The 22,983-nt window shown below is 45.1% G+C and overlaps 1 long non-coding RNA gene across 1 annotated transcript; it reads right to left on the bottom strand.

Annotated features, from left to right (window-relative positions):
• Positions 1-231: 231 nt before the first annotated feature.
• LOC141252952 (uncharacterized) lies at positions 232-21,272 on the bottom strand. The gene is made up of 2 exons (XR_012314165.1): positions 21,146-21,272; positions 232-534 (listed from the first exon to the last, which is right to left on the bottom strand). It is a non-coding gene; the product is annotated as an uncharacterized lncRNA (long non-coding RNA).
• Between the last annotated feature and the right edge of the window lie 1,711 nt (positions 21,273-22,983).

A 22,983-nucleotide genomic window follows, 5' to 3' on the forward strand; every position in this document is an offset into this window, starting at 1 on the left:
TTGACATCCAAGTGCAGTCAGATGTTTTACATGCACCCATAGACTTGAATGGGTGTGCGTAATCTGATTTGTGGAGCCACATGCAGCATAATGCTAATTTTTTTTCTCATGCCGATTTGGCATCTGCACTGCCCCACAGTATAACATTGGTCTGAATTCTATCCGATAAAACATCGGATAACACTCGTTCGAGTTATATTCTTGTGTAAGCCTCACAAGACAAAACTTCACTTTTACTTTCTTAAATATTAAGGTTTATTAACCTTTTGGATTGACTGACAGCATTGTGATTGTTCAGTAATGCAATTAAAAATCAACAAACAAATTGCCTAATAATTGTGCACACAGTGTAATAAGTAGTGTTGAGTGAATTTGTTTGGCATTTCAAATTCGGGTTCGTATTCGGGGTTCCAGCTTGTTCGCGCCATAAAATCGGCTCCACCCATGAACATCCCTGATTTGCCACGCTGTCACACTGTCACGCAGATAACATGCGTAGTTTTCTGTTCCTGATATACTCAGCAGGTATTAGTGCTAGCAAGGGAAAGCAACAGTTAATATTAAGTCTATGAGGACTTCAATATTGAAACAAACAAACCATAAAGTCTTTCTTTAAATATTTATTGTAGCAATCCTAAAAGTCAATATTGACCCTCTAACAAGCCTTGCCACATGACTTAGGATAAAAATCAAACCAGGAATGGTTTGGCTTTAATCCTAAGTCATATGACAAGGCTCGTTAAGGGGCAAAATTGACTTTTAGGATTGCTACTTCCTATAGGTGGCACTACAGTTCTAGTCCTCTTCCTCTTTGAAGAGACAATTTGCACATTTCTCAAAGGAGCATTACAAGGCTTAAAAGTCTCCTCACCTTGGCATGTCAAGCTTGACATGTCACTTTCCACAAAAGGAGAAACGTTACCCCTTGGATTCCGATTTAAATACTTAATGAATTTTAAAAGCACAGAAATGTCTAAAATCCATCCTGGCTGAGTTCAATGATATTATTCTGTTTATTAATCAAATGTGGTCTGTTCAGTAACTGAATGCAGAAGAAGCCTGGAGAAAAATTGCTTCATGAAGTTCAGAGGTATGGTCCAGCTTTAATTTCTGGTTGGATGTTCATGTTAACTTTTAACTGTAGCAGAGCAAATATACAATATTAAGGGAATCTGGCAAGAGATTCAAGAGCCCGGTCTCCAGTGACTTCACTCCCCTCTATGTGTGTGTATAAGTATGGACTTAACAGCCTCACAATCGCATTTAAAAGCCTTCAACATGGTTGGGAATTTTTCTGACAGCCATGAGCACTTCGTGCATAAGCCATATGCTTGTTCAAAGACACTGTTATCTCAATATCTAAATAAAGTGATACCTGTGTAGAATCAGAACAAGCACTGAAAGAAGTTAATGTGTTGTAGCAAGATGGAGCCCCTGACTAGAACTGTCACTGCCCCCACGCAACAAGGAAGTAAGGAGACTGCACAGCTCTGAGCTGCTCAAGAGATAACATGAGAATACACTTTATAAGCTTAGTATCATCCTAATCAAACTACTTATAGAATCTTTTTCATTATTTCACCACAATTGAAATTTTGTTCTTATTTATGCATGATAAAATAAAGAGTGTCATGCAAAACTACAAGTTGTCCCACAAAAACAAGGCATCAGATAGCTATGCTAAAGGAATAATAAAAAAGTTGAAAATACATATAAATATATCTGGTAGAATGTTAAATAGTACTACTCATAGAACCCAAGTATATGTAATGGCAAATAAAGAGCATTTGGTTCAACATTCGAATATGTGCAACTATAAGAAGGACCAAAGAGACTCAAAAACACTGTATGCTAAAATGTATTAACTTTATTAAAAATGGAGAGTAAAATAGATTTAAAATGGACTAACACAATGAGAGAGCAACATTGGAATGGAGCAAAAAAGGCAAAACAGAAATTCAATAAATAATTAAAAGAAATATGTTAGTAGCATCAACCCCACAAAACCACACATATGGGCACATAGGTCTTTAATATGTAAATCTATCTACCTTTTATATCTGTTGCTGCATTCCCAAGTAATTAGTGTTTTAATTCTTAAGCAAATGTTTCCATATTTATGTGTTAAGTGCTCTGGACACTACTTAAGGAGCCACAGCCTCCAGAGGTTGTTTTCCCGCCCTCCACCAGCTTCTAGCATGATTGATAGCTTACTGTCTGATTTCCTTGCCTGCACCTGACATAACACAGACAGTGAAATATCAATCAAGCTAAAAAGGTTGTTTAGGGGTGGGGAAACAATCCGAGGACACAAAGGTTAGTTAAGTGCTCTGTCACACCCAGATCACTTTCTATTTTCCTCAAGTTCTGGGAACTGATGCTTTAGATCCTGTTGTGGGAATGGATCATAGAATTATGATAATTGAGGTGGCTTGGGCAGTCATGCTACCATTGACATTGCTGCAGACAGAACAGTCAAAATGCTATTGGAGTTTGCGAATGTATGCTGAAGGAGGCAGGTATGGCGGTGAGTGGATACTTGGATGTTAATCAATGGAAACAGTTTATGAAAGAGAAGGCTGGATGGTTGAAGGATCATGGTCTCACTGAAAGGGCTGCAAGTTGGCTTAGAGTGTCTAAGGAAGTAGACAGGGGTGGTTTCAAAGAGATATTTGATGGCAAACAATATCAGTATGAGTGTTATGGGACAAATAATAATGTGACATGCAGAAGTAGTGCTTTTGAAGAGTGTGACATGCAGAAGTAGTGCTGGTGCTTTAAAAGTATCCAGCCACTAGAGGGGTTAACACAGTCACAGGAGAAGGGGAGTGTTTTAGTAGAGCCCCAGGGGGATTGTGAGGAAATTGTGTACTGTTTAGCTGGAGCCAAAGAGAAAGGTGGTGTGTGTGTTCTGTGTCTCACAGAAGCAGCCATGTAAGTGAAAAGGATTGAAGTCAGGAGTGAAGCTAAGCACAGGTCAGGTAGAGTTCCTGAACTAACAGTGCAGAGTATTGTCAGGCATAAAGATAAGGACTGGAAGAAATGGTGTAACAGGGATCATCTCCCTCAGCAAACCCTTCCCCCTCCTCCATCTCACTGTGCTGTAAAGAATGCTGTGTTCATTAATGTGCCGTTACATTAGAACTGTGCTGTCCTATACTACTGGGAAGATTGTGAACTGTTGTGCTGCTAAGGAAACTGTACTGTTAGTCACTGGAGCCTGTTGCTTATAAGACTTAATTGGCACTGGCTGTGCGGCTTCTTATTAAATGCTACTGTTCTACCATTTATGAGGACTCTTGTCAAGTGTGTCTGGTCAGCAAGTGAAACAACCTAAATGTCTGTGCCTGAGGATCAATACCCCTGTGTGCCTGAGAGAAGCTACAGCACATGGTCTGTGGTTGTGCTGAGTAACGGTTCTCCCAGGATTCCAAAGAATTAATGTAACCTGTCTCGACTCTATCTGAACCTAGCAGAGTGTGTGTAACAATAAGACTGATGACAAGTTGGACCCAAAAGAATAACTGTCCACCTGACAACTTTAGATTCTTGAAGGATTTACTCAGAGGTACTTCAGGCATGGGAATATGCAAAGAAAGATCTAAGCTTAGGCAGACTCACTGACATGCTACATGTGAAAGGGGAACCCATTACTACTTACCTCAGCAGAATAAAGATAGCCAAAGCCCTGCCACGCTATCAGCCAGACAACTCAAATGATAACACGTTAGGAGATGCCTTTGTAGACAGACTACACAAGCCCATTAGAGACCATCTTGTCCATGAAAGACCTGAATATAGGACCATGCCAGCTGAGAATTTGTTTGTAGCCTGTAGAGCAATGGAACAGGGTGCCCGACCAGGTTTAAAGGCTGTGAAGGCTTTCAATGTACAGGGATACCAAGGAAGAGAAAGGGTCAGAGGCAGATCCATCAACCAAGGGATCTGGAGAGATCCCCAGATATACCAGTATATTAACTGTAAGCAAACTGTCCATTTTACAAGGGACTGCCCTCAAGCTACTGATACACCTACACTGCCCCAAGCTTATATCCAATAGGACATTGGCAACCCCAGTGTCCCTCACTACTCTCACTTTTCAGATAACAACAAATTAGGACCCTCTACTACAACACAAATTCAAATTGAAGGAGGACTTCCTGTAGACTGTTTAGTGGACACCAGGGCACACAAATCAGCAATACACTCATCACTGATTTCAGCACACCTCATATTAGATGAGGTGGTGGCGATTGTACGGGTAGATGGCATGCACACACAAAGAAAAAATACTAAACCACTCTGAATCAGGTTACAAAACACACAGCAGCTTATAGTGAGATTTTTACTGTCTGACAGTTGCCTTGCCAATGTACTTGGGTCAGATATTTTGGGTGCTATACAAGCTGTTATTCAATATACTACGAATGGGGTGCAGGTGACCAAATCCCTAACTACCAATGAATTTGCAGTTCTACTTAATGCTTTCTGAACAATGCCCAGAAATACATCCCTTGCTGGAGATGACACTTACGCAGATCCCACTCATGGTGCAAGCATCTAGCAAGACAGACATTGGACATATTTCAGTTTTGCCTATTAACGTGAAGTTTAAACGCTACACCACACTCCCATGCCTTCATTAGTATTAACGCAAGCATCGGGCAGTCAGAAGCCATATCATTGTGTTACAAGTACACTACTAGGCTTATCTAGGGACTATAGAAGTTCCATTAATTCTTGGAATCCTGGGGGAATAGTTACTCAGGGAGGCCATTGATTGTATCTTCCTCAGTCATGAGATGCATTAGCTTTCTGGCACAGACACACTGACAGTCTCAGGGAACAGTTCAAAACAGGTATTTAATGAAGGTGCACGTCCAGCACATGAAATAAGTCTCTTTAGCAACAGGCTTTCAATAAAATACAGATAGTCTCCTCAGCAAACACAGTTTTTTGCACAGCAGTCCCTGTCCACAGTGCCACACTTTACCTTCTTTGCAGTAAGGTAGGGGGGTTAGAACAGAAGGATGAATCCAGCCCTTAGATGTGGTGTTCACTCCATTTCCTCTGCTTAGAGACAGCTGCTGCTTCACTTTTCTCCTTGAGTAGGTACTCCTAGCACCTAACAGGCAGTCACAGTAAGAGAAGCTCAGGACCTCCATCAGCCTGGTGAAGAGGTTTGCATCCTTCCAGCTTGCTCTCCAACCCAACACTGACTTTACCCAGTCTCTCTGGGGCAGGCCTGACCAATCCCCCTAGCTGCACCCTGTTAACTCCTCTAGCTGCTGAATGCTTTAAAACATTTGTACAGCACCTACCCATCACACTTGCAAATCAGAGAGCTTCAAAAGGCAGGGAGAGCCAAACAATGTGTTTTCCCTTTTAATACACCCTTCTTTCCAGGATAGAAAAAAAACTGGGAAGAGACAGACCATTACATACAGGATGGTTCATTATTTGGAAGCTGTTAATGAAGTCATGGCAGTCATGACTCCTATGGTCCCAAATCCACACACATTCCTCTCACAAATACAGGTTTCTATGGCATAGACCTAGCAAATGCTTCTTTCTCTGTCCCAATGCATGAGGAAAGCGATGGAGGACATGAGGAAGCCTTGCACAGTGTGTTACCTTAGCATTGTACTCAGTACATGCAACCCCACACAGAAAGACAACACTCTCCACTTACAAGGTTCTCTTTCAGTGAGTCCCAAAGACAGGGCTACACTTTTCACAGAAACTACAAGCCCTGCATAGTGACCTCACTAGCTATGTGTCATCATTGAAGCAACAATTAACTAGCAATTATAAGTATATTTTGTCCTCCATCCCAGATCTTGACTCAAGAGAAGGAATCCACTCCTTGCAGCCAGGTGATTGAGTTCATCCTTAAAAGACATGTTAGGAAAAGTCTGGAGCCTAGATTTGAACCACCGTAAAGGGTTCTGCTGATGACTGCTACATCAGTCAAACTAGAAGGCAAACCAAAATGGGTGCATGCAAGCCACTGCAAGGTCCAGGCTAGTGATGAGCGAGCACTAAAATGCTCGAGTACTCGTTGCTCAGGTCGAGCAAGTTGGAATGCTCAAGTGCTCGTGTAGCACCCCGAGGGCTCGGCTGCTACAGGGGTATTGCACCTCAAACCAGAGGCGTGATATTCCACTCCCGGGTAAGGATGGAGTGTGGACCAGGACTCAGTAAGCTGCATGCATCACACACACCCCATTTCCGAGGGACAGCTCAACGGTGCTCCCACTAGACAGAAGTGCAGGCACGACAGCATCTGTCCCTGGCTGGAGTGGGGCGGGGGTTGGAATACCCAGTGGTGTAGGAGCAGATAGGGGTGGGTTTCTGGGCATAGGTAGGAGCCCATTGGTTGCTAGTCACCTGGGCTCGGGTGTTAGAAGGAGGTATATAAGGTGGGCACCATCTTAGGACAGTAGTCAGTTCGAGCCAGTTCAGAGAGGAGTTCAGCTAGAGAGGGCTGACAGGGAGCTGTGACTCAGTCTGGGCCCAGCTCCAGAGACAGGCCTGGAGTGGAGGCCAGAAACAGCAGAAAGAGAGAGGAGAAGGAACGGAAAGGAAAGTAAGAAAGGAACTGGAACAGAGGAGAAAGGAAGCAAGGAACACAGAGAAAGGCCCAGAGACACGAGGACAGAAGGAACCCCATATGCCCAGGAGATACAGGGTGAAGGGTTGGCAGAACAGGGTACCGGAACCCAAATTGGTGGAGGCAACAGATTCCTCAGCCAAAGACCGGAGGTTGTTACCACATCTTGGTGCGACCCCTCACTACATCCACCAGGAAAGCATACCGCATAGGGTCAGGGAAACCGGAGATAGGTTCCGCCAAGAGAAGGCCCGAGGGAGCTGGACAAAGGTGGGTCACTGGTGGGGACGGCCAGAGAAAGGAAAGGAAGGGAGCCCTGTGCCACGCTCTGGAATTGCCTGGGAGTTGGTCGAGTCCCTCACCTGGTGGACGCAGCACGGCTCAGGCGGTCCCTCATGTGCACAAGTGACCAGAATAACAACTGTGAGTAAAGCATTGGAAACTGCAATTACAAGTCTCTGTGTTTCATCGCCGCACCAGCACCATTACTACTGGGACGCTCACACCATCACTCCCATCATCCACATTAGCTGCCCTGAGGCGATACTTCTCCCGTGGGGAGTTATCCCATACTCGGCTGCGCAAACAACATCAGCCTCAGCGGTCGGCAGCACAGCGACGGTCCCCACTGACCGCAATCCACGGGTGGCGTAGTCGGACATTGTTATCACACTCAGACTGCCACTGGTTTGACCACCCTGGGCACGGACCGGGTCACCGCCACGGAGACTACAACCCCCAGCGATCCGGCTCCGGGTATCCCCTGCACAGCACAGGCCCAGGGGGCGCGTCACTCGGTCGAAGTAAAAAGCCCAATGTAAGTCTATGGGAAACTCGAGTATTTTCCGGCGCCCCCCCCCCCCCCCCCGGCAGTCTACAGACGGCCTAAAAAATGCGCAAATCGATGGGAACAGTGCTCAAATGACATGGGAACAGCATGGGGAAGACCCCTGGAAGCATTTCTGACTCCCAGGTCACTGCTGTCAACAATGTTGTCAGAGGTATTACGCCTCTTTTACGGACTCACAATAAAACATACAAAAACGAAACCAAAATAGATTTTCCTTGGAAATATGTTAAGGAACATCCTTTCCAGGGTAGTGACTTGTATATAAGGCAAAATAAATAACCAAAAACAAAAATGCTCCTCCACACCTTGGGCTATGTTCACACATAGCGTTTTTGATGCGGTTTTGCACTTTTGCATTGATTTCAACAGTGAAAAATGCATTCACCAGGAAATGTCATTTTAACATTTTACTACCTTATCTGGCCATGTGGTGTGAGACATCATCAGAGACATCCTCTTTCATTTATGAAGGAGGGACTCTGAAAGTCACAAACACTATTTTTATAGAGCCATCAGGGGCCCTTACTATTTTTAAAGGGCCAGCAGTCCGCTATGCTTTTGTTGTTCCCATTGTTAAAGAGTTGGTCTCCTATACTGTTATTGTGTACGTAGTGACTGCAAGGCCTGCCAAAAATTTGGACGCACCCCAATACCCCTTTGAAGAGACATAGAGGAGGGTCTCAGTAAAAAAATGTTTCCATTATAAAGGAGTGGGTCTCCTATAGTGGTAATGCTCATGCAGTGACTGAAAGGGCTACCAAAATTTGGGAAAAATCCCAATATCAATTTAAAGACACATAGAGCTGGGCCACAGTAACGACATGTTCCCATTAGAAAGGAGTGGGTCTCCCATGCTGTTTATGTAGTGAATGCAACAGCTGCCAAAAATTTGGAGGAACTCCAATGTCCCTTACAAGAGACGTAGAGGTCGGAGGGACTTCTGAAAACAATGTTCCCATTATTAGGAAGTGGGTCTCCCATACTGTTTGCTTATGCAGTGAATGCAACAGCTGCCAGAAATTTGGAGGAGCTCCAATGCACCTTGCAAGAGACGTAGATATGGTGATATGGTAGATATTGTGGTGATATGGTGGTGGAGGATGAGGATGAGGAGAAGAAGAAGGACAACAGCAAATAGACAAAATCAGGAAGCTTATACCCATGTCTGGGTGTGAAGACAGAGGTGCATGCGAATAGAGTTAGACCTCCCAAAAAAAGACACTGTATTTGAGTTTATGCTATGCTGCTATCATTCGGTGGTGTTGAGAAGTCTGGCCCAATTGAGGCCTTGTTCATTTTTATAAGAGTCAGCCTGTCAGCATTCTCAGTTGACAGGCGGATGCGCCTATCGGTTATAATTCCACCAATGGCACCAAAAATTCCACTCTGACAAAACGCTAGCGGCAGGGCAGGCTAGGACCTCCAAGGCATAAAGAGCGAGTTCATGCCATGTGTCCAGCTTGGATACCCAATAATTATAAGGCATAAAAGAATCACGGAGGACATTGGTACAGTCAGCAAGGTACTCCCTCAGCATCTTCTGAAACTTTTCCCTCCTTGTGAGAGTACCCTGCACCTCAGGGCCTGTGCGACGGGAGGGTCTGAGAAAACTGTCCCAGAACTTTGACAGTATTCCCCTGCCTCTGCTGGATTGAATTCGTGTCTCTCTCGCCTGTACTCCTTGGTCATCCAACGAACTGTGACCTCAGCATTTTCAGATGGGAATTTTTTTTAATAATTCCGCAACAAGGGCATTCTGGTACTGCCCCATTTTATTAGGCCTGTCCGGCAAGGGAATAAGTCATTGAAAGTTCTCCTTGTAGCGTGGGTCTAGAAGTGTCACCAACCAGTAATGACTGTCACCCAAAATTTGGACAACACTAGGGTCACGGGAAAGGCAGCATAACATAAACTCAGCCATGTGTGCCAGACTGATAACAGGTCAGAGTTTAGTGTCCTCACCAAGAGGACGACTGACCATGCTCTCCTCCTCATCCTCCTCCTCCTCCTCTTCCTACTCCTCCCTGTCCTCAGGTCATCCACGCTGAACAGATTGTATGACATTTGTGCATGTAGTACCGTCTATGTGACCCAATGAGGAGGAAGAGGCTGGGCTATGTGGAATCACCCTGTATGGTTCCTTACTCCATCTCATCGTGCTCCTCCTGCAATGCATCCTCTTAAAATTGTGAGCAGAGAGCATTTCAGAAGACAGATAAACGGGATGGTGATGCTAATTATGGCATCATCGCAGCTCACCATCTTGGTGGAGTCCTCAAAGTTTTGGAGGATGGTACAGATGTCTGACATCCATGTCCACTCCTGAGGTCTAATGTGCGGAGTCTGACCTGAATACCGATGGCCATGCTGATGCTGGTAGTCAACAACTGCCCTCTTCTGCTCACAAATCCTTCCCAACATGTGCAATGTAGAGTTCTAATGTGTGGGGACATCGCACACCAGTTGGTGATCTGAAAGCTGCAAATGCTGCTGAAGCACGGCAAAGGCGGCGGAAGCTGTAGCTGACTTTCTAAAATGGGCACATACGCGGTGTACTTTGATAAGCAGATGCGACAGATCTGGGTAGGTTTTGAGAAACTGCTGAACCACAAGGTTAAGCACATGGGCCAGGCATGGTACACGTATGTGAGCTCGCCTCACTTCAGAGCCGCCACCAGGTTCTGGCCATTGCCACACAGAACCATGCCTGGCTATACGTTCAGTGGTGTCAGCCACATGTCTGCCTGCTCTTTCAGAGCTGTCCACAACTCTTCAGCGGTGTGTGGTTTGTCACCTAAGCATATTAGCTTCAGCACAGCCTGTTGCCACTTGGCCGAGGCAGTGCTGCAGTGCTTCCAGCTTCTGATTGATGTGCTCATTTCAGAGATGGAGGCTGAAGAGGAGGAGGAGGTGCAGGAGCTATAGAATGTGGGGTAACCCTGTTTGATCCAGGGCTTGCAATCCTTATTGTCAGGAGGGCGTGTTCCGTACCAAGGTCCGACTGGGTCCGAGCTTTCACTATATTAACCCAGTGTGCCGTCAGCGATATGTACTGTCCCTGCCCACATGCACTTGCTCACGTGTCCGTGGTTAGGTAGACTTTCCCAGTAACTGCATTGTTGAGGGCACGGCTAATGTTGTGGGACATTTGCTTGTGTAATGCGGGGACGGTACACCGGGAGAAATAGTGGCAGCTGGGGACCGAGTACCTAGGGACGGCCGCTGCCATCAGGTTTCGGAAAGCTTCCGTCTCCACAAGCCTAAAAGGCAAAATTTTGACCGCAAGCAGTTGCGAAATGTGTGAATTTAGTAGTGGGGCTTTGGCTGTGTATTTGTGCTTGCGTTCCAAGGACTGGAGTAGGGACAACTGAACGCTGCGCTGGGACAAGGACGTGGACGTTCTTGCTGATAGTTGCAGGGCGAAAGGCATCTTCGAATGTGCCATGGACAGGGGATTGGCGTGCACGCACAACAGCGGAAGAAGCAGTGGCGTCACCCACAGTCACAGTTTCAGGACCCTGGGGTTCGGCCCACTTGGTAGCTTGCTTTGCTGCCATGTGGCTAATCATGCTGGTGGTGGTCAGGCTGCTAGTTTTGTTACCCTTGCTGATGCTGGCCTGGCAGATGGTGCAAATGGACTTTTTGGGGTTATCTGCTCAGTCTTTAAAAAACAACCAGATTCGGGAAGACCTAACAGTTGTACTGGCAACTTCCGTCGTGTTGGTGTTATGGGGAACGATTTCCCGCTTTGTGTCTGCAGCCACCACACTGCTTCTTCCTGCCTGTTGTTGTGCTACGCCTCCCTCCCACTGCGTGCTGCTGTCCTCGCTCTGCATGTCCCCCTGCCCGTTTGGGTCAGTTACTATATCATCCACCACCTTTTCTTCCACTTCTGCTCCCTGGTCCTCCTCCTGACTTTCTGGCAATTGTGTCTCATCATTATCATCCACCTCTTGTGACAGTAATTGCACTTTCCCACCATTGCCTTCATGTGACCGTGGCTACTCAAATATTTGGGCATCGCTACACGCGTTCTCCTCTTGACTTGCTTGAAGCTGGCCGAGCAAGAGGCCGAATCTACAAATGGAAAAGTGAACAGCTCTTCTGAGTGTCCAAGTGTGGGATCAGTTGTCTCCGGGCACTCGGCATGGTGGGAGGAATGAGGATCAGGGTGAGGAATATGCGGTCCATATTCACGGCTACTGAGACTTGACCGTGTGGGAGACCGGGTGGTAGTGGTGGTGGCAAAGTGACTGGAAGCATTATCTGCTATCCAACCAACATCTTTTTGACATTGCTCTGGGTTCACTAGTGGTGTGCTGCAGTCCCCTAGCAATTGGGACAGGAAGGTCGGGCGACAAGATGTCGGTGTTTGTTGTGGCACAATTTCAGCTTGCCCACGACCTTGGCCTCTGCATACACCATCACCATCACATCCACTTCCCTGTCCCTTGCCACGCATCTTGCCCATTTTAAATGGAGGACAATATTTTCCACGTTCACTAAAAATGGCTGATTTTGGAACACTGTTATATGTGATATGTCTGACAGAGAACCACGGTTTTAAATAGCAGGCCTGTAATTTACTAATACTATTCTTCACAGAGACCTAGTGTGAATAGTTTGACTGACACACTGCAACAAAATGGAAGGCAGAAATGGCTGGTTTTGGAACACAGTTATATGTGAGATACGTCTGACAGAGAATTACGGTTTTAAATAGCAGACCTGTAGCTTAGTAATACTATTCTTCTCAGAGATTTCAGGCTATGTGCCTACGATCAGGATTTGACGCAGAAATTTACTAAGCGTTTCTGCATCTCCTTGGCAGGAAAAAACGCTGCGGAAATACCCATTTTTGAAGCATTTTTGACGCGTTTTTTGATGCAATTTTTGTACATCAATAAATGCTTTTTGGAGCTAAATAAAGTCATTTGGTGGGATATTGCTTAAACCTTTGGATTAGCGTTAGAACTGGGGTGAATTTAAATGATTAAAGAATGTGTCTGTTGGATTTCAAATAAAGTCTTTACTCTGTGTATGTGTGTTTATTTAACTCTTTACTTTACTTTAGGTTTGGTAATGAAAAGGTCTGATTGACACCTTGATATCACCAAACAAAAGAGCTTGGTGTCAGCTAATCCGATTCACCCAATCTTCATTAGCATTCCTATTCCTGAAATGTATGCCGCTGCTTTGAGCTGTTATTTTTACCTGGGGAAGGTGCATTTGCAAACATGGTCACTGGCCATTAATAACAGCTCACAGCTGGTTCATTAGCCGCTATTTCCCCCCGATCAGCACTCAGCAGCGCTTTGGACACAGCATATTTTTGTTGCGTCCAAAACACAGTGTTCTAATACCGCACTTTTGTTGTCAGTACATGTGAATCCACTGCTTATAATGACACTTTAATCAGTCAAAATCTGCAGCGGAGACTAGCGTGTCTGCTGCAGAAATTGATATACTGCGGATGAGTTTGGGTATGTGGCCACGATCAGGAACCGCTGCAGGCTTGATGCATGCGTGTTTACTCAGCGTCAAACCTGCAGCGTCCAGATGTTACAGCATAGTGGATGAGATCTCTAGAAATCCCATGTCCACTATGTGTGCATCTGAGGCTGGGAATCACCCATGGACACTAACATGCAGTGCGTCTTTCAGGACCGCAACATGTCAAATTCTTTTTCGGAGTCGCTAGTCTCTGCAGCAGAAATTTGACCACTAGAATGTATTGAATGCTGTAATTCGCATGGTTCAGTGATTTACCTGCATTCAATAGAATGCAACGTTTTAGAAGCAGCAAAAAATATGCGTCCAAAGCACTGCTACGTCCGGATGGTGGGCACAGAGCCTAAAATTGAAAAAAAAAAATGGTGTGGGCTGCCGCGTCATTTTTATAACCAGCAGAGGGAAAGCCGACCCCTGGGAGATTAGTAGCCGGGGAAGGGGCCATTAGCCAACAACGTTCCCTGGCTATTAATATCAGTCAACAGCTTTTTGTTTAGCCTTTACTGGATAGATTAAAGGGGGACCCCAGAAAAAAATTTATGTGTTGTCCCCCTATAAAATGTAACCAGCAAAGGCTAAACAGACTGCTGCGGGCTGAAATTAATAGCCAGGGAAGGGGCCATGAATACTAGCCCTCTCCGCGGCTATTAATATCACCCCTTAACAGTCCCAGAAATGGCGCATCCATAAGATGTGCCAAACCTGGCACTTAGTATCTGCTCTTCCCACTGCCCTGTAGTGGTGACAAGTGGGGTAATGAGGTTGGAGTTCACGTCAGCCTTGTAGTGGTGGCTGACGTGAAGTCCAGGTTAGTAATGGAGGGCGTCTATAAGACGCCCCCATTACTAACTGCATAGTAAAATGGTCGCCGGTTTTTCAATAAATAAATGGCCAGAATAAAGTATTTTAATGAAATAAAAAACACACGTTTTTTTAAAAAAAATTTATTGTACAGGTCCACGAAACCATCGATCTTCTGAAAAAAAAACCATAAAATAACAAACAACCATATCCCTCAACTGTCTGCCGTCAACGATGCAGTCCTCGTACCACCAACGATTGTCCCACGGCGATCTGGGTCACTTCTACAGCGGTGACATGACATCAGCAATCACTGATGTCACTGCTGTAGAAGACAGCAGTGTATACTGACAGGGGTGTAAAATCACCCCTGTCAGTGTACATTGCTGTGCAGGAGGTCACTAGGGTTCATCAGCTGACCGGTGAGCTCTCACCACCTTCACCCTGGGAACGTTCTTCAGAATGTTCCCAGGGTGAGGTCACGTGAGCGATCAGCTGATCGCTCACGTGACCGCTGGTCCTGGAAGCACAGCATACTGCAGGGAACGACTGCCAGCCGCTGGGGAGAGAGCATCGCCGGGGACCAGGAGGACACCAGGGGCCGCCGGACAGGTGAGTATAAGGATTGTTTTTTGATTTTTTACTTTTTTTTTCACTGCCGGTGCTGCTGAGGAGAACTACTGCTCCCCCCAGCAGAGCCAGTCTAGCTGTTATCAGCGGGAGCTGCGGTCGGATGAGAGGCGTTGTAGTCCTCCTCTCCCGACCCGGGTACTACCCGCACCGAGTTTCCGGAGCGTTTCCCGCTCATTGGCTTTAATTGAAACGCAGAAAATTTGCAGGTATAAATATTATACCTGCAGATTTGTTGCGTTTCAATTAAAGTCAATGGGCGGGAAACGCTGGGCATAATGGTCATGCTGCGGTTTTTTCGCAATGCTAATCCTGAGCGGAAATTTCCGCACAGCACATCAGGATTAGCATTGCTATAGCTGGCAGACCTATTAACAAGCGATTTTGCAGTGGAAAAAACGCTCCGAAAACGCATCAAAAACGTTTCGTGTGCACATAGCCTTAGCGTGAATAGCTTTACCGACACACTGCAACAAAATGAAAATGTAAGCCAATATTTTCCAAGTTCATTTTAAATTTCTGGATTTTTATCACTATAATATGGAAAAGATCTGGCTGTATTCTGCAGTGCTAATGTGGCACCCCAGAGGGTCTGGTTGCCACAGTGGTAGTAATACCATGTCTGGGAGCAAAACAGGAGTTTCCTGGTCAGCGAACACACTACATTCAACACCTCCTGCTCCAGACCAGAGAGGGGAGGATCCTGCCCTTTATAACTGGGTCTGGAGGCGGGGTTAGTTGAGGTCAGTGGCAGGAGTTGAGGACACTAAGGAGCAAGAAGCCAGGGACTGGAGCTGTGCAGAGATCGTCCTGGCCGGTGTACACAGAGGACCGGACACCGGAGTCCGAGGCTGTGGGACCCTTCAAGCCCAGCAGCAGATACCGCAGGGCAGGAGATTGCAGGTCTCCTGGCCCACAGAAACCCGAAGGCTCAGCCACACGAAAGGACCAGTAGCGCCACAGAGGAGTGAGGAATACACGGGATCCGAGTCGCCAGTCATACGGGTGAGCAGCACGTTACACTCAGGGACGTGGGCTACAACACGACTATAAGCGGGATAGCCAAAGAGAACAGTCAGAACGGCAGGCCTACAACTCCACCTGACCAGGGGAATTCTAGGATTGCTCCCAGACAGACCAAGCCCTCATCCCTAGCAAGTACTCCCGTTGAGGCCTATATAATTATCACCAGTAAAGACCCCAGGACCGTACTGCAAAGACTCCGTGTTGTTATTACTGATCCAGGCACTATCACCACCATCATCCACTTATGCTGCCCTGAAGCTACACTCTACCTGTGGGGAGTTACATCACCCTGCTGCGCACACCACCAGCTTCAGCGGACTGCCCCGCAATTCCAATAATAACCGCATTCCACAGGTGGCGTAGTCGGACTATACACTTAGACTACCCTGGCTTGACCGCCCTGGGTCACGGACCGGGTCGCCGCCACGGTGACTACAACCCCCAGTGTCTACAAGGCCCAGCTCCGGGTGTCCCCCACGGCCCAGGGGGTGCGTCACTAACAAGCAAATGGAGCAGAAAAAAAATGTTACTCTGGATTGTTTTTTAAGTAAATAATCAGGATTAAGGTAAAAAAAACTTGGCCCTGGCCCATGATACAGTTGTGCTCAAAAGTTTACATACTCCGGCAGAATTGAAGAAAAATGGGCTGCATGGTCGAGTCGACAGAATTAAGCAAATGCCACAAAGTATCTTGCCTACAATATGCCAAACAGCACAAAGACGACCTTCAAAACTTCTGGAACAATGTAATTTGGAGTGATGAGACCATAATTGAAATTTTTGGCCGCAACCATAAACGTTACATTTGGAGAGAGGTCAACAAGGCCTATGATGAAAGGAAAACCATTCCTACAGTAAAGCATGGAGGTGGATCGCTGATGTTTTGGGGATGCGTGAGCTACAAAGGCACCGGAAACTTGGTAAAAGTTGAAGGAAAGATGAATGCAGCATGTTATCAGCAAATACTGAAAGCAAATTTGCACTCATCAGCACGGAAGCTGATGACTTGGACGTTCCAACATGACAACGATCCAAAACACAAGGCCAAGTCAACCTGTCATTGGCTACAGCAGAATAAAGTGAAGGTTCTGGAGTGGCCATCTCAGTCTCCTGACCTCAATATCATTGAGCAACTCTGGGGAGATCTCAAGTGTGCAGTTCATGCTAGACAGCCCAGGAATTTACAGGAACTGGAGGCTTTTTGCCAAGAAGAATGGGCAGCTTTACCATCTGAGAAAATAAAGTACCTCATCCAAAACTACCACAAAAGACTTCAAGCTGTCATTGATGTTAGAGGGGGCAATACACGGTATTACGAACTGGGGTTTGTGAACTTTTGATCAGGGTCATTTGGATGTTTTTGGTTGTCATTAAGATTTAAAAAGAGAAAACACAGTAGTTTGACAATAAATGGCTTCACCCAACCAATAACCATGAGTGGAGAAAAAGTTTTTTTTGTTATCATTCACATTCTCTGAAACAAGGCCAAGAAAGGAAATATTCTGCAGGGGTATGTAAACTTTTGAGCACAAGTGTATATGGGGCTATGTCTACAAATACCTGTAAGCAGCAGCAGGAACGTGCTATGGACCCTTTTGCACTATATGCACTGCAGTCTGCCACATACACTGCCTAACTCCTGCCATCACCTTCACCACTGAAAATATGCACCTGGATTAGTCCTCAGAAGGACTGTTAGTTCAGATGAATATATAGCTATATATTTATATATGGGGACATTTAAAGGAAGTCATTTACACATGTAGATATTAAGGTGAATATAATCTGGCCAAATCTGCCTTTGGAAAATATGACAGTTTGAATCTCCCCATACAATTTTCACTAAAGTTAGAGAACGTTGACAAGAAAATTTTTGTTAACACAAAATCCAGTTAGAAAAAAGGTTAAAATACACTATATCGTGGTTCACTTATTGCGGCCTCACTGTATTGCGGGAATATATTTAATTCTTTATCGCCGATTTTTCACTATATTGCGGGATTTTGCGGTACTGTACATCAGGGCCGCCATCAGGGCATTACTGCCCTTACTGCTGTATGGGGCCCGGCGAGCAGCAGTACAGAGGTGGGGACAGGGCCCCCCTCTTGTGCTTCTGCTCACCGGGCCCCATGCTATGACAAAGTGCGGCACACACCTCAGCGTTACGTGCCCTGCCGGAGCTCCGCAGCCGTGCAGCTCCAGCAGCTCCATCATACTTCTCCTGACTTCCGGTCAGGTGACAGCACATATGTGCAGTCACCTGACCAGAAGTCAGGAGAAGTATGAGGGAGCTGCGTGGCTGCGGAGCTCCGGAAAAGCGCACAGCGCCGTTGCCAGGACACCACAAGCCGTGCTGTGCCTGCAGGTGATGGCTAGTATGATCAAACTTTTTTTTTTCCTTTTTCTTTCTAAAATGAATTAAATAGGTGACAGAGGGGGGCTGCAAGTGATGGAGTGAGGGGGCTGTAAATTATGGAGTGAGGGTGGCTGTGAGTGAGGGGGGGCTGTAAGTGATGGAGTTAAGGAGGGTTGTCAATTATGGAGTGAGGGGGGACTGCAAATGATGGAGTGAGTGGGGCTGCAAATGATGGGGGGAGGGGGATGCAAATGATGGTGTGAGGGGGGATGAGGGACTGCAAATGATGGAGCGGGGGGATGAGGGACTGCAAATGATGGAGTGGGGGGGACAAGGAACTGCAAATGATGGAGTGAGGGGGGAACTGCAAATGATAGGGGAGGGGGGCTGCAAATGATGGAGTAAGGGGGGGACGAGGAACTGCAAATGATGGAGTGAGGGGCGAACAAAGGACTGCAAATGATGGAGTGAGGGGGAGCGAGGGGCTTCAAATGATTGAGAATGATCCATGTATTACCTGTACACTGACACTATATACTATATGCTATGTACAGAGCTCCTGTGTATAATATCACTGGTGTTCACTGTATTACCTGTACACTATACATTATATACAGAGCTCCTGTGTATAATATCACTGATGTTCACTGTATTACCTGTACACTATACACTATATACAAAGTGTATAATGGCACTTATGTTAATATTAGTATTGCTTTTTTCATTAATGATCAGTATTGTAATATTCGGTCACTATATGGTGGTAATATGTGGTGTGATGGTGTGGCCGCGGTATTTGTTCCTTGTATGTGGTATTATTCAGTTATTATGTGGTGGTAATATGTGATCTGGTCATGGTGTGGCAGTATTTGTTCCTTGTATGTGGTATTATTCGGTTACTATGTGGTGGTAATATGTGGTCCAGTCATGGTGTGATGGTATTTGTCCCTGTATGTGGTATTATTTGGTTACTATGTGGTGGTAATATGTGGTCTGGTCATGATGTGGCGGTATTTGTTCCTTTTATGTGGTATTATTGGGTCACTATGTGATGGTCCTATGTTGATTGGTTATGGTGTGGTGATATTCCTTGTATGTGATATTATTCTTTCATTTTGTGGTGGTAATATGTGGTCCAGCCACAGTGTGACGGTATCTCTCTCTTGTATGTGGTATTATCGGACATTTTAAAAAATGTATGAGACACGTTCCCTTAAAGAAAAATAAATAAAAATATATCTAAAAAGAGTATTGGATATTTTAACAAATGATTAATAGGTTAGAGGCCCGGCCAGAAGAGTCTCCTTGTCGTGGTGGCAGCTTAAAAAAATCTTTTGGCCAAAACAAAAGCTGCTGGTTATGTATGTGATCTGGTGTTCGATGGGAACTGTTAGTGTTTGATTGGTGAGGACGTGGTGCAGAAGTGGAGTTTTTCCAAGAGTTAGGGGTGGGAATGTGGAATTTTCAAGGTGTGGAGGCAGAGCTGAGGTGGAGGCGGAGCTGGGGTAGAGCCTGGGCGGAGTCTCAAGGGTGCCCGAAAATTTTGCCAGTATGGGGCCCTGAAATTCCTGGTGGCAGCCCTGCTGTACATGGCACACAATTCACTGATTGAAGGAAGGCGACCAACCAGAACATTGTCTTGTGTATCCAGGATGCTGGATGTATCATGGGAACGATTAATAAGGATTAATAATGGACTGGGAACAGTTTATAAGTGTGTGGAAAGGGTTTATAGAGCCTTAAAATATTTATAAATGCTAAAATTAATGTAAGGTTCCTACTTCACAGATTTTCACCTATCGCGGGGGGGTCTAGAATGTAATACCCGTGATAAGTGAGGGATCACTGTACTATATAATAGGCTGTCTATTGATTTGAATGAGGAAATGCAATAGTGCACATGGCAAAAATTTTTTACTTTTTTATTTTTTTTGGGCCACTACAGCTTTGAAATCACACTACATTAAAAAAAAACACCATAGACAAAAACCTAGACAAAAACTTGTCAAAACATATATACTTTTGTTTTGCAAGATTTCTGCTACAGATTTTCCTGTCGGAAAAATCCAATTGAAAAAACTCAATCTTACCAAATCCTTTGGTATGTTTACACAGTGTTTATTGAGGACTTTAAAGCCCCAAAATTCACACTTCAAATACTATTTAAAATGATGTCCCATTGATTTTAGATGATCTACATTGTTCTTTATACAGTGAGGTGGGTTTTTTTTGGCGCATTTTTGTCAACCACTCCAAAAAGAAAAAGTAAAAATTGTAGCAACTATGTCTGATGAAGAGACTTAGCTAGTTTCAAAAGCGTGCTATTTCTGTCCTCTTTTGGGAAGGTGCAGACGACCGCAGATTCTCTTATCTGAGAGAATTGGATCGATTATGCGAATCATACAGTGTGATCGAATTCTCTCGGATGAGGAGAAGGTGGAGAATAAAATTTCTCCATCTTCTCCATTCTGTCAGTCCATGGAAATTGGGCAGCACTCAGATATCATCCAGTTTCCACGCACTCTGACTTGCATGGCTGAGTGCGATCCGAATATCGGATCAAACTTGGGCATGCAGCAATTTTTTTTCCTTGGACTGGCTTGGTCTGAGAAAAAAATCTGATACGTGCACGGCCCCATAGCACACCATTGGCCCAGTTGCGAAGCAATGCTTTGTTGGATTGCACTCTGACCGATAACATGGTCATCTGCACAAACCCTTTCAGATACCAATTAAAAAAGTATCAACCACTGAGTACTCTTAATTTCAATTTTTTTCTATCCACCTGCTTACATGAGATATAGATTATTTTATATATATATATATATATATATATATATATATATATATATATATATATATATATATATATATATATATATATATATATATATATATATATATTATTTTTTTTTTTTTTTTTTGAGGAAAAAAAAGGGATGTCCCTTGTGGAATCCGAACCAAACTTTACATTAAAGTCAAGTCTTATGCTGCTGTAACTTTCATGTTATTCCACTAGAGGTCTCTATAACCACACTGAAATCACAAAGAAACCACATGATACTTGTGATTTGCTGATTTTATGTGGCTGACAACAAAGCTTATCAAAATAAGATTAGAAAAAAAGGATTAATTTAAGTTTCAATAAAGCTAAACAATACAGCTTTTCATCACAAATATGAATATATTAAAGGGAACCTGTCAGCAGGTTTTTCTAGCACAAACTAATGGCATCTATGTAAAGTTGTTGTAAAGGAGATTAAATTCATGCCTTTTGCTGAAGAAAATCGATTTCCTATTTTTTAAAAATCCCTATGCTGACAAGCAGCAAGTGCAGCAGGGTTAACACAGAACTTACAGCTTTCTGACCTCCCTCCCCATTTTGCCGCCTTCTGTCCGTGACACTCCTGCTGCTCATACCCATGCCGGTCGTCCTAGTGAAGAAGACTGTCAGACTGCAGATCGTGCGAGACACCGACAGTGTTCTTAATAAGGACCTTGAAGTGCATGCCCCACCCCAGGTAATGACTGAGATTGCGCTAGATCTTGGGTGGGGGAGGCAGGTCCAAGAGACAAAAGTAACCTATTGTGGTGCCCTGCAAAGTCAGGCGTCACAAATATCTGTGAACTCGGATGGTGTGAGAAGCCAGCTTTTCAGCCATTTTTACACTCACAGGTGTAATTAGTGTAAGGGCTACTGTGAAGTCTGGTAGATAGCATCCCCCCGCAGGAGAACTACCGAGCCCAGGAGAAGCAACCCTGCACCCCTGGGATTGAGTGGTGCTGGAGATCAAGGAGGCCAGCCAGTGACTTTGCTTAGGTCGCTCTCGGGACTCCAGCAAAATCTGTGTAGCCGCATGGGACATTGTGTCCTGTGTGGTCTAAGAAGTGCCCAACTGCCAGATGACGTCAGTGAGGGATCAGAGTCGGGATGTCTTAATTTGATCCTTAGTTGTCAGCGGTGGAAAGAGAACTGAGGTACTTCCCTGTAAGTCTGAGGCACCGTGGATGCCAAGGTCCAGGCTGAGGAGAGAAGTTTTAGTGCACGTATAGTGCTATATGCAGTGGGAGTGAGGAGAGCTGCTACACACTGCCGGAAAGAGCTGAGGTCATCACACCATGAAAGGCTGTTGGCTAAGTGTAATGAATAACTATGGAGAGCTGTAATCATCATCATCGTCATCATCATCTCCAGTAAAAGAGAGTTTTTTCCTGTTGCACCTGAAGTCTGGACATTGATTATGGAGACGGGCTTATCCTGCATCCCCTCCACAACATCTCCCTTTTTATTCTGCTGAGGATGGCCTGCCAGCCGGTGAGACCGTTGGCCACCATTACGCCCCGGCTCGGTGGATGCTGACCCAGACACTATCAGTCACTGACATGAGGCACAGAAATAGGGAGAGAGGCAGGAGTGTCACTGGCTGAAGACAATAGCGTATAATGTAGAAACTTGGCACTCACAGATAAGCTTTTTGTAGTATTTTAATGGTAGTCAAAGAAATGAGTATTACAACAAAGACATTTCTGTCTCAAAGGATCTTCATCAGTATACTCCGACTACACAGGTAAAGGGAGCAAAGAAGCAGTGGAAGGGCACAGTGTCCCACAGGAAAAGGGTCCCGCTTCAGAAGGATAGCTGGTGGATATAAAAGACACTAAAAATGAGTCATAGACATCCTTCAATTATTAACTATAATAATCCTTATACTAAAAAAATCATTTAACAGATAGCAGCATGTAATATTAATAAAGTGCTTAAGTGCATATAGATTGCATAAGCAGTCAAATCTAACATGCAATCATACTAAAGTCAATATCAAAATCATGTAACACTTCTGAATCATGTGAACTCAATAAGGTATATAGATAGCAGCATATAGTATAAATATCAGTAACGTGCTTTAGTGCATATGTAGCGCCCCGAGGGCTCGGCCGCTACAGGGGTATTGCACCTCTGCCAGAGGTGTGATATTCCACTCCCGGGTAAGGATGGAGTGTGGACCAGGGCTCAGTTAGCTGCATGCAGCACACACACCCCATTTCCGAGGGACAGCTCAACGGTGCTCCCACTAGACAGAAGTGCAGGCACGACCGACCATGTCCCTGCTGGAGTGGTGAGGGAGGGGTGGAACACCCAGTGCTGTAGGGGCAGATAGGGGGCGGTTCCTGAGCGTAGGCAGGAGCCCATTGGTT

Source organism: Phyllobates terribilis, unplaced genomic scaffold, assembly GCF_046119375.1.
Source record: "Phyllobates terribilis strain yellow unplaced genomic scaffold, ASM4611937v1 Scaffold_2__4_contigs__length_985480577, whole genome shotgun sequence".
Classification (NCBI taxonomy): domain Eukaryota; kingdom Metazoa; phylum Chordata; class Amphibia; order Anura; family Dendrobatidae; genus Phyllobates; species Phyllobates terribilis.